Genomic DNA, 13,466 nt, shown 5'->3' on the forward strand with positions numbered 1-13,466 from the left:
TCCAGATAATTGGTACAAGATGGTACTATACTGTAGCCAATTTTTTTCTTATGGACATTGCAGCAGCACAGAACTTTGCCACTGCATACGTGGTAGCCGGGTTAGTGTCCTGGAGGAGAAAGCCTAGATAAACATTGTCTGCCTTCCCTGGCAATCTCTCTAATAAGGGGAGAATATATGCAGACCTACAAGCTCTGTATAGCTCGCAGTGTAATAGTACATGTGAATTATCTTCCACTTCTCCTTTACCACATATACAAACACGTTCAGCTATAGGTGTTCTTTTATACCTGCCCTGGAGGAGTGCTGAGGGAAGAATGTTAAATCTGGCTCTGAAGAAAGCTATTCTTTGTTTTGGAGAGATCAGGTCATTCAGATATCTTGCCGATTCCCACACACCCTGTTTTATTCTGTCCCTACTGTGGTGAGGCAACCTATTTAATTCTTCTTGGAACTCCATGTCCCTCATTCTATTGTTTACTACTTGCTTTGCTTGCTCAAAGCCTAGGGACATTAATAATAATGATGAAAGCCCATAAGAGCCTAGCTTGTGATCAATTGCTTGTTTCCAGGGGGAAGGGAAATTGTCAGTCAACACTAGTGGGGACAGTCCCGCTGGAAAGAAATGCATTTTAAGCCAATAAATGACCATTATCTTCCAGGCTCTTACTTGAATTTGAGGCATGCCTGTCTCAATTCTTAACTGGGCATTTGGAGTTCCATTGGGAGCAGCTAAGATGGCTCGCAGGAATTTTGTTTGAATGGTTTCTAACAAGTCTCTCTTTGCAAGGATTCCTGTTTGTGCTCCGTAAAGAATTTGCGCCAATGTTTTGACCTCAAAAAGTTTTAAGGCAGCAGGTACTAACTGACCTCCACCTGTATAAAAGAAATGTTTGATTGCATTTGAGGACCTGATGGCTACTTGCAATGTGTGATCCAGGTGTGCCTTCCATGTCCCTAGCGAGTGGAAAACCACACCAAGGTATCTAAATGTTTTAACCTGTTCCAAACTATATCCTTCTATTTGCCAGGAATATTGGCGTGGTCTTTTAGCAAAAACTAAAAATTTTGATTTATCAAAGTTAAGGACCAGCTTGTTTTGCCTGCAATAGCCGAGTGTTGCCCTAACTGCTCTCTTCAGTCCTATGGGGGTTTGTGAAATGATAGCGGCGTCATCAGCTTATAAGAGAATTGGCACTTTGCGTTGTGCTAGGTTAGGAGGATGGAAATCCGGGTTCTGTAAAAGGTCAATCAGGGGATTAATATAGAAGTTGAAGAGGGAGGGGGACAGGATGCAACCCTGCCGTACCCCTTTTTGTACTCTTACTGAGCCGGTTAAACTCCCTTGGGGATTGCACCTCACTTTCAGGGTGGAATTGGCATACAATTTTTGTATGAGGAAGAGGAGGCGTTTATTGATAGTGGTGCATTTTAACTTCTCCCAGAGTGTGATCCTGGATATTGAATCGAAGGCCTGTTTAAAATCCAAGAAGGCCACAAAAAGAGAGGATTTTTTTTTTATATGTGTATTTTTGTACTAAATGGTGGAGTACCAAGATATGATCCACCGTCAATCTTCCTTCTCTAAAACCGGCTTGTTCGTCTTTTATTATCCCCCCTGAAATTAGCCACTCTTGAAGTTTATAATTTAAGTGTTTGGCATACAGTTTATTAATAACGCTTAGAAGACTAATGGGTCTGTAGTTGCCTCGGTCATTTCTATTCCCTTTTTTATAAATTGGTATGATAATTGCTACTCCCCAATCTCTAGGCATATGGCCTGTATTGTCTATAAATGTAAACAGTGATGCTAAAAGTTATTGCTAACAAACTTCTCCTAAATGAGTTGGGGCAGCTATGGGGAATGAAGCATGGCTGCCTTCACCAATACTTTGGATCCTGATAAGAACAATGAGGAATGGAGTGATGTAAGGACACCTTTGCACATATGAACAACCAAAAAGAGGGCTGATTAATCTGTCATCAAGCTAAGCCATTTTAATGAACTCTCTTGTCCCTCTGATCAATGTACTGAAAACACTTTCAAGACCAGGGGAGTCAAATTGGTGGCCTGTGGGCTGGATGCATCATGCACAGGCCATGCCCACCCCAGCTCTGCGAATGGAAAAATGTCACGAAACATCACGTGATGGCAACGTGATCCAGGGAGTTTGACACTCATGTTCAAGACCATCAGAAACTTAAATGAAATCCCAGGGCTTCCTGATTGGTGGTGTTCTATGATTTGAAAGCTAATGTAATTGACTCTATGATTAACTAATGATGTATCTATGGTGCCACTTTTGCAGTTGCTAGTTTGAGAGATTAGCTGTGGCTATTAGGTCATTGAAGAACTTTGACAGACAAGTAATCTACCGCTATTGATGAATGTATGCTGGAAGTTTGATAAGTAAGTTCTATCATTAAATTCTTTTTTAGCTGTCAATGTCACTTAAAGGTTTAGTGCTAAGCTAATTTCAACAATGTTGAGATCATGAATACTCTTCATAGACAGATATTGTTGAAGTAGTTGAGCTTTTAATCAATCACTAGATGTATGCAATTGTGGAAATACCCATCTCAGTACAGTGGCTTTCTAATAAAACCACTGAGCTCTTAATAGGGGGCAATGAAAGGAGGAGAATTGAAGTGGTGGAGAAAGAGAAATCTCAATGTCCTTCAGGTACCAAATACTCATTGCCCAGCTAGCTACGACTTGTGTAGATGGATAATTTACCAATCATCACAATTACATGCTACACCATGCTGAACAAAAGGGACCTGGGCTTCCAATGTTATTTTTCAATGGTGACAATTGAAAGTTTCATGTTCCACCACTGAATACAAACATTCATAACTGGGAATACCAAGAACAATTTAGCATTTTTAAAAAACAGACTCTTGTTTTTAGTTATAACAATGTCACGGGTTAATCTAAGAGTATGGAAAGCCAAAGTGATTGTTTAAAAAAATGCGATACCTGCCTAATATCAGTGCATGAATTTTTCTTTTAAAAACATCTATATGTGTTTATGCGTTCTCTTTTTGGTAGTCCCGACACTTCTGGAAGGCACTACTTTGGCGAAAGCTGTAATATTGTAATTTATCCTTTCCTAGATAATGTGCCACAGACCTTTGTCCAAAGTTACTGTAATCTGATTAGTTGAATTGTGTCTACTGCACTATCAAAATATAGCTTTTCACCATGGGGAAAATGATATCCATGTGGCTTTTGCTGAATTCTGAAAATTATTTTTCACTGTGAAACTTCTTAAAATTGGTGTTATATAGGCTCCAGATGTTTTTACAGATGCATGTTTAATTCACTGTGATAAATCACAGGACAACATGACTTTTGTTGACTCCATGCATTCCCAGGTAATAGTTCTCATATATACAAAAGCAAGCATGAAATTCCCAGAGGCTATAACATAAAACCTATGACTGCATTTAACACAGGGAGTATGAGTGTACAAAAATAGCTGCATGTTGTCAAAGATAGAAAGCACAACAGAACAGAGACCAAGCAGAGTTTGTGGGGAGGCATACAGAAAATGGCAAGCTTTCCCTTCCTATTCTAATAAAAAAAAAATTCAGGCAAAAATATATATTTTAATTTCTCAGCATTCCTGTATCTATATGACACATGTTAAATTTGCCAAACATTTTTTGAAATTTTTGAGAACCATAAATTTTGCAACTACTTTATTCAGGCCAAAACCTTAGCACAATTTGTTTTGAGTGCAGATTTCATTTATATGTATCTATGTATCTATGTATCTATGTATCTATGTATACATATACATATACATATACATATACATATACACATACACACATACACACATACATACATATATACATACATACATACATCTTGTCCTGGATGATTCCCTTTAGTTTTCTACCTTAGATGCAGAGGGATGCTCACACAAGAAAAATGCATACACTTTTCATGCAAAGTACAGTTTTACCCCACATTACTGGTCCTTTCAATGTCTTACTAAAACCTTTTTTTAAACATGTTTTCATTTTACTCCAAGACGAGCATAAGAGCTGCTAAGGCACAGAATAAATATAGGTAGAGCTACATTCACTTTTTTTGCATGATTACCTGTTTGGTAACTATAGAGGTTAACATTGCTACAATAACCATAGAACGGCTTTAAGGAAAGATTTGTTCATTTTCACCATATGAAAAATAGCACTTAAAAGCTATACAGAAATTTAAATAATGGTACCAAAGAAGGGGAATGAAAGAAGTGCAGTAAATGGAATTTCAGATGAGATATGTGATGTAATACTTTTTATTAAAGAGGTTATCGCATTTCCAAGTAGAATTCTAATAAGCATCATTTGAAGACCCATGCAGTTCATAGGCCCAACAAACATGAGGATGGAGTTAAATCCCACTAAATGATGGCATACTGTAGAAAGGGAATTGAGTGCTTCTTGGTCCTCTATGACCCTGGTCCTTTTCTTGCAGATGTTTCATTACCGAAACTAGCTTAACATTGATCTTCCCCACTGCTCCATGCCTCAGGTGTCTCCTGGTGGCCAACCAGCCTCTCTGGTCTCTGCTCTTAGTCTGAACCCTGCCCAGGGTTCTCCACATCTTCCATAGCAGACTCATAGGGGTCCTCACTATCGGAATCCATTGGCAGCTCCAACGGCTCCTGCTGGGCCACAACACTATTAATAGCCAGTTGATCAGAGTGCCAGGCTTCCAGAAATCCTCTAGCATTTTTAGACTTGGCTTTGTCTATGATTGTCACAGTTTCCCAGTTGAAACTATGGTTAAGTTTGTTTATATGCTGTTAAAATTAAAATTCTTACCATGTCTTCTGATTGCTCATTGGTGTTCATGAATGGGAAGAGGAGTTGTTAGGTGTGAAAGATCAGATCCACACATGAAAGTCCAATTACTGATTTATTGGTAATCATGCCTATAGGAGTAAAAGAAACAAGGCACAACTTCAAGGAGGACGACACCTTGAACCTAAAGATACTCTTCTCTAATTGGATGATACCAATATGTTTGGGACTTCAACACCTACTATCCCCTTGCTGGCTGGAAGTGGTGGACCTCAAGAGTCTAATTCAAACTGGCCAGACAGGGGAAAGTTCCTTTCAAGAGTAAGGGAGGCACACAATGCAATCAAGCTGACAGAGACAGACCAATGGAATTCTTTCCTCTCTCAAACTGTTTCAGACAAATCAAAGGCAGACCTATCTGGAATCTCAGAATGGTGAGGGTGAGAGAGAAGAGAGGAAGTGGGAGAAAGGCAAGTATAATCCTGCTCAGTAGAATAAGGCCACGAGAGGAAATTACAGATGGATATAAAGTTCAGAGATGGAGGATCTAAATGTCTGTAATTTAAACCAGATGCTGAGAAAAGAGCATCAACACAGCAATAAATGCAATCTCTGAACACCTCGAGGGGATGATGGTATAAATCAAGAAAAGCCATTGTTTCTGGCTCCCACTTTGAAACAGGAGGTCAAAAGAGTAATGAGCCCAAAGGGGGGAAAACAATTATGGGAATAAAAGATATGAAGATGGATTACTTATGAGACCAGCAGCCATGCTAAGTTCCTGGGGGAAATGATGCTGCAGATAGTGTCTGTGAGAGCATGTCACTTGCTGCAGGGACTTCATCTCTAGAGCACCTGCCTGCATCCAGATCAAGTAAAAGTTTGAAGTGTAAGTTTCAAAATATGGATTTCTTGCTATTGGCAATTAAGAAAGCAAAGGCAAAGTTCCCCTTGCACCTATGTGCTCGTCGTTTCTGACTCTAGGGGGTGGTGCTCATCTCCGTTTCAAAGCTGAAGAGCCAGGGCTGTCTGAAGACGTCTCCTTGATCATGTGGCCGGCATGACTAAATGCCAAAGGAGCACAGAACACTGTTACCTTCCCACCAAAGGTGGCCCCTATTTTTCTACTTGCATTTTTTACGTGCTTTCAAACTGCTGGGTTGGCATAAGCTGGGACAGGAGCTCACTCTGTTATGCCGCTCTAGGGATTCGAACCGCTGAACTGCCAACCTTCTGATCGACAAGCTCAGTGTCTTATCCACTGAGCCACTGCATCCCTTAAGAAAGCAAACTCATTGCTAAATAAGAGTTGTGCAGCTTACCTCGGTATTTTTATACCTTACTTTCCCCACAAGGTTATATCAGCAAAACCTAGAGATTTGCAGTATTTGCCAGTTCTATCAAGTGCAAACTTCCTGATTCTAATACCCCTAGAATTCCAGTAGCTTAATTTAGTAAAGACTCATAGCCATACATCAACTGCACATCACCACCACCCCACACACAAAAAAAGTATGTGAGAGACAAAGACCCATAAAACAGCAAGGACTCTAGGACTCTGTATTGGAGTCCAACATGGGAGAAGCCATGTTTCATCTGAGTGCTCACACTCAGTACTCTTGTGTCCAGAATAAATTCAGAAATAAACAGTAGAGAGAAAAACCATATCCCTTGCCTTTTAGAAGGACTTATCTTTTTCAGAAAGCATTTGAGTTCAGTAGTTCATTTATTATGGAAGTCTTCCATTTAATCGGATTTCAGTGTTTATGTCGTTTGCTTCATTCACTTTCATTCCTAGGAAGAGAAAAAGATACATTTCAATCTTTAGTCCAAAGGCTTTTTATTTCTTACTTTTAATGGAAAATTGGCAAATACTACATGTAGAACAGCTTACACTACACCAACTCTCTCCAAGCATAGTCATGCTGGCTAGTAATTCTAGGATTTTTCACCCAAGCATATTAGGAGGCTTTCAGGTTGACCTACATCAATATGTCTTTCCAGTTATTGGAGTATAATCTCTTTTAATGCTGTCAATAAAATGGGAAACCCTGCTGGCCCGATGCCATCAACTCAATCCAAATTATTATTTTTATTGCCACATCTCTAGACCAATGGGACCTATCTAACAGGCAAAAAAAATACCATCAACTCTGAATGATTCAAACCTTTTTTGTTTGGGGTAGGGTTTGGCAATATTATTGAAAATGATTTGCCACTGCTTTCTCCTGGGATATTTTTCTGACTTAGGCCATCCTTGATTATCTTCAAAGATCAGCCAGATACCTTGTAATAACATGCTAGCACAGCCCATCCTGGCTTTCATAATTTCTAGATAATGCTGAGATTTTCATGTGCTGAAATGAATGTGTTGTGTCAAGGAAATGCCCTCCTGTTATGTATGACCTTAATATGATATCCCTGTTGCTCTGTTGGCAAAGATGGGAGCGTTCAGTTTTACCCACAACCTTCATATTCCAAAGAACAGGAAGGTAACTAATATTGTATCTTCAATATTCCAAGGTACGTCTTGTCTTAAAGCCAAAGTTGGGAATCGCTGCAAGATATGGGCTATCTATGTTCTTAGAATGAGGAAACTGATTGGACTCATTATTTAGTTAACGTTGCTATCAACTGCAGCTTTTTTTTTCTTCATTTTGTACTGGATGTTTTTTTCTCTCACTTTTGTGCATTACATTGCTTTCCAAATATAAGTTGCCATCTGTCTTTTTTTTAAAGGTAGGCTATAAATAAATAATATTAATAGCTTCATAGTTATTTTGATAAAAGAATATTTTGAACAATTTCTTTTTAATAATTCCTTGCCAAGTCTGACTTTGCATTCATCCATACAATAGAGAAAGTTATGGTGGATTTGACCTATCCTGACAGTACACTTCATCCTGTTAAGAATACATTTTTGTGGTTTGACGTCTTGCCAAAATATTTGCTGCAAGAAGCAGATTACTGGAATCAGTAACCAGAATAAATACAAGCTTAAGAAGGTAATAAGAAAGAAAAACACTGCTAAATGTTTTAAGTGACCAACATTGCAGTGCCACTGAAAACTTTGTGAACATATTAGCTGCCCTATTTTGTTGGCCATGAATTCATAAAGATTAGTTCCATAAAAGGTACAGGCATAAACCATCCAGAGAATCTGTTACCAACCAAACACCCTCTTTAACCTTATCATGAGAGTCCACTATGTATGGAGATGTATGTATGCCAGAATACCAGCCAATATGGCCAAAGTTATGGCTCTTGAAAATGTCAGCTTGGAACTTAATATTCCACAGTGTATGAAGAAAATCTGTTGGAGAAATCGGAATTAGAGTGAACAACATTCAAGCTTCATTTACATCAGTGCGTAAATTACAAACATACTGGTTACTCTTCTGAAATCAACAAATTGGAATGTTTCCCTTTGGATAGGCTTGCTTCTAAGGTCTGCAAGTTTTGCTCAGTGGCCAAATTGACAGTAAGTATAAGCCATTTATTAACAACATGTAGAAGAAATGTTCCTTTCAGAGATGTTCAGAATTATTGCAAATAAAGGTTTGGCGGTCATATCATTTTCAACAAATAGGCTAGCAATTATTACAACTATTGTTAATTGCCACATAAAAATAGAGGAACATTGTACATGGATATTCAAGAAGAGGCAAAGTCTAACAGGTTGCCTGATACACCGAAAAATATAAAAGGAAATCCCCGAAATAGGAGCACTGGCTATCAGTTCAACTATCCCTTATCATTGTCTCCCAGTAAATGACAGTTATAGTGCCTTCAAAAATAGCTCTCATAACTCACAGCTACCAACAATGAATCTATCTATTTGTACAATGGAGAAATGAAAATAACCTTCTTCTCAAGAGTTCAGCCTGTGGACTCAGCTGCTCTTAGTTTGTTTTGCGGATTATGCTCCTTGACCCATTACAGGGATTATGGAGTGGATAACTAGTGGCTTTCTAGTAGGAGTTAAAATGAGAGTTTTCACCTTTCCCCCGTCCCTAGGTGTGTGCTTGTCTTTATCATGATAGACCCAACAAATATAAATGTCATCACATTTCTAAATTGGGGTTATTCCAAGACAGAGCCTTCTAACTCAATCCTTTTCTTGTTACCTGAATTCTGAAATAGTGCCCTCAAATGAATGTCGATCCTCTGCCTGAAGTCCTCTCTGATGGAAAAATTCAGGCAGTGGTCAATTTGTTTTGGTTTTTAGAGGAGCTGCCCTTTTTATCATGCTTCTCTGGGAGCAGCAGTATGCTGTTATAATATCACTGGATTAGGTACACCCAATATTTTGAGACCTGTTCCTTCCCCCTGCACTTCCAATTGTTTTGGACTTTGTCAGTTTAACAATTGAAATAGGGCCTTAAAGCTGCCATTTTCCTTTTTAAAACCTTTATCCCCCACCCTCCAGTCCAAAATATTTAATCTCACCAACTCTAAGTGGAGGTACAAGGGCTCTATATGGGGACCCGTTTCAGACGATGTATCTGTGATGCAGATAACTCCAAGTTTTCTTAATGTCAAGAAACTTCTAATGAAAATCTAATCTTGTGTATTATACAATATTAGGTTACAGTTACAAGCTTCTTGACATTAGATCAACTTTATTCTCCAAGGTAAACGTATCTTTGCCATCACATTTCCCCTTAAGCCATTTACCTGGAGATGAAACAAGAAAAACCTCATGGGAATAAAACAAGAAAAAAAAATGGCCAGGACTGTTTTGTTAGAGGCTGGTAAAGAAAGGGGAAAAAAATCCTTATATGTTATTGAAAAAAATGAATAATATTCCCTTTTCATATTTCTACAGATGACAGGTTGAACTTTTGAAAAAGTTCCTACAGTGTTTTTTCGTTCTGTCTGGAGGAATGCTCCACCATATCTCTCTGTCAGCATTCAAAATTCCTGTGCTGTCAATTGAAAAGGTGCAATTCAACATTCTCTTATTTCATTATAAACTGGATGTTGCTTTTGCTTTGAACTTCAGCAGTTTTAAGTTCTTACATTTCTGGTTGTAATGCCAAGGATGCATGTCTTGCAAAATGTTTCATTACTTCTGAATAAACCATAATCTAGTTGTAGCTGGAACTAGACTTACAAAATGAATGTCGCTACATGAGAGAGAAGGAGAAATAATTTCATCTGGAATCATTCTTTACACACTTAACACAGGGCTATTTTTATCAGCTTTGTAGCAGAAGGACAACAAGATGGAACAACAACATACAAATAACATGGTAAAGATTATTTAAGCAGTGTGGTAAATTCAGATAGAATAGAATAACAGAGTTGGAAGGGACCTTGGAGGTCTTCTAGTCCAACCTCCTGTTTAGGTAGGATAGATGGATTGAAAGGATCATAATCTCTCTAGAGAGAATAATCTCTCTCTCTCTCTCTCTCTCTCTCTCTCTCTCTCTCTCAATATGGCATTCTCTCTCATACTTCTTAGAATTTTTTTTTTATATAGAGGTAATATTACAATTGTTACATTTCTACATTTCACAATTGTCACATTTCTACATCACCCCTATCTTATCTCCCTCTGGTCATAAACATTATGGTCAATTAATAGCATACAAATTATAAGAGATTATTGAATATTCTTGAAATGGGCGTCATCACTCCATGGGGTAAATTCTTTTTGCCTTACAACGCTGTATTAAAAGTTTTTCAAAAAGAAAAGAAAAAGGACTATTTCTCAGAGAAAAAGAAGAGGCATTTCAATTTGAAATTGACCTAAGATCTCTTGAGGAACAAAAGAAAAGGCCATACCTGTTCCTATTGGTGAAATCTCTCTACAAAGCCAATACCAAAGAAAAATAAAGAAGAATGTGCATCTCTTCTGTTGTGGCCTGCCAGCAGCCAGTAGAATTGGCAGAAGATTCAGACAGTGAGGAGATTGGGGAGGAACATGGGCCAGTCCTGGAGTCTGGGGAAGGCTCTGATGAGGGGTCTGTGTCAGAGGCAGAGAGGGGGCCAGGGCTGTCTGACAGTTATCAGCTGCCTTCAGAGTCAGACATCAGTGAGGTAGACAAACAGCTGGAGCCTGTTCCCAGTGTGCACATGTGCAGAGTTGCCAGATGAAGGGAACAGCTAAAGAACAGGGGTCAACTTGGGAGTAAGGCCATAGGTGGACAAAGAATGGCCCTCCCAGAGGAAATAAAAGGAGCGAAAGGGGAGTTGAGTTTGCAGGAGACAATTAGTTCGCTTAATTGGTTCTTGACTCTTTGAGACTCCTTGTCGAGTTTTGTAGATATTGGCTTGTCAGCTCTCCAAGCCGGATAAGGTCTGTGTAAATCCTCCTTTGAAAGACTTTGGTGGACGTGACTGAGAAGAATTCACAGTAAATTAATACAAGGGTTTTTTGTCGGGACAAGGAGCTTGCTTCATGCTCTTGGGAAGCCTAGGTCAGAACATCTTCCTAAACTTTGTTCAATCTAAATAGTCATCTGTATTTGGTGCCTTCCAGATGGGTTGAGACTGTCTGGGTATTTTTGTAGCCCCCACATATGCAGATGATTGATCTATAATGGCTGATGTACAAAAGTTAGATTATCATAGTAATATGCTATGCCTACTGGGCACACATATGTAGCATTTGCATTGACACATTCATATTATAAATTGTATGAATAATATATGTTTAAATGTCTGCTGCAAAAAGAGCCAAGGTGGCGCAGTGGTTAAATGCAGCACTGCAGGCTACTGCTAGATCAGCAGGTCAGCGGTTCAAATCTCACCGGCTCAGGGTTGACTCAGCCTTCCATCCTTCCGAGGTGGGTAAAATGAGGACCCAGATTGTTGGGGGCAATATGCTGACTCTCTGTAAACCGCTTAGAGAGGCCTGAAAGGCCTATGAAGCGGTATATAAGTCTACTACTATTGCTATAAAAAAAAAAAACCGCTGAATATCTTAAGTTTGGCAGAGGGGTGGGAGAGCTAAACACCATTCTGCATTTCTACATTCCACTCCTAGCAGAATTATAATTTCCCCGGGGCAAGGGAATGAAATTATCATAAACTTTTTACAGAGGCTCCATCCTCTGTTTACTTTTTTCTTTCCATTCTCTTGATGTTTGAACTGTTCACAAGCATGTGAATAATTCTTGTGAGAGTGGGGCTGAGGGCATATTTTCCACAAGTCTAAAGTTCTTTCATATTTGCCTTTGATCTGTTTAGCTGCTAATTCCAGCAGCTCTTTTTGTCGATTTGATGGAGGGTTGGATTTTTTTTTAAAAAAAATTTTTTGGAGAAAAAGGACATGTTTTTGCTCCTACTGGAAACCACAGGAATTTTGCCATAGGGTTTATATGGAAATAACACCTGCCTCCCTTGATGTAGAAACCAGAAACCAAGAAAGATGATGTAAGTTTAAAAATACAACAAAACATGTAATACGCATGTCTCTTCAACCAAAGTTCACAAATATTAAAGACTTGCTTATATAACTAAGGTTCAGATCTGATTTATAATGAAGTATAACTCTCCTGCACACAAACAAGGGATTTGGGGGTTTTTCATTCTGTACTCGCTGGCTGTTCAAAGGTCACTTGTAGAGAACTATGATCTGCACAAAACCATGATAAAAATCCTTGCAATCTTTATGTGATAAAAAGAGATAGATCAGGAATCTTTGATCCTTCAGTTAGAAGGAGGCACAGTTTTCTGTTCATTTTTAAATTTTCAAATCAATGTTCATGATTTCAGCAGTCATAACATAAAAGTACAAGTGCTCTTATGCACTGGTAACTAGCTAAAAAAATAAAAAAGAAATGAGAAATCAGTGGACAATGTTCAAATTGTGCAGATACACATCACAGAATTTCTGACATTTCATAGAATAACAAAACTTTGTCGGCTGCCTTGGCTTAATTTTTTCAGACTTGGTATGGTTAGATTTGAGCCCTTATTGCAGTGATGACGAACCTTTTCGGCACCATGTGCCCACACCAGAACATATGTGCATGTGCGCACGCTGGAGCAACTGGAAACCCGAAGACTAGCTGCCTGCCATGCATATGCCTGTTTTTGGCTTCTTTTGGGGGCCGCTTTGGGCTGTTTTTCAGGCCATTTTAAAGCTGTTTTTTGGGGCATTTTTGTAATGATCTTCACGGGCGCCAGAAAACGGCATGAAAAGTGGCACGAAAATGAACCAGAAAATGGCCTGGATTTTCGCCACTTTCAGGCCACTTTCTGGTTTTCATTTTATGTAAGCCGCCCTGAGTCCCCTCAGGGAAAAGGGCGGCCTATAAGTATTAATAAATACTGAAATACTGAAATACCCACAAAGACCAGCTGGCCATATGCGCGCTGGAAACCAGAAGAGCAGCTGGCGATGGCATGCGTGCCCACAGAGAGGGCTCTGTGTGTCACCTCTGGCATGCGGGCCATAGTTTCGCTATCAAGGCCTTATTGCAATAAAGAACAGAGAACAATAAAGGACAAAGACATACAAAGTACAGTCATTCATTGCTTATTGCTGTTGTAAAAATATAAAAGTCTTTCATGTTCAAAGGTTTAAACTCAAGATTTCTTCTTCTTGTTCTTCCAATTAATAAATAATTTGGCAGAATTATTGATGGCATTGAAACTGAACAATTGAATGTTTATACAACAGCCTTCTTTGGCCTGGA

Source organism: Thamnophis sirtalis, unplaced genomic scaffold (genome assembly GCF_051295495.1).
Source record: "Thamnophis sirtalis isolate CommonGarterSnake01/CBP01778 unplaced genomic scaffold, rThaSir2_p1.2 scaffold_9, whole genome shotgun sequence".
NCBI classification, from domain to species: Eukaryota; Metazoa; Chordata; class Lepidosauria; order Squamata; family Natricidae; genus Thamnophis; species Thamnophis sirtalis.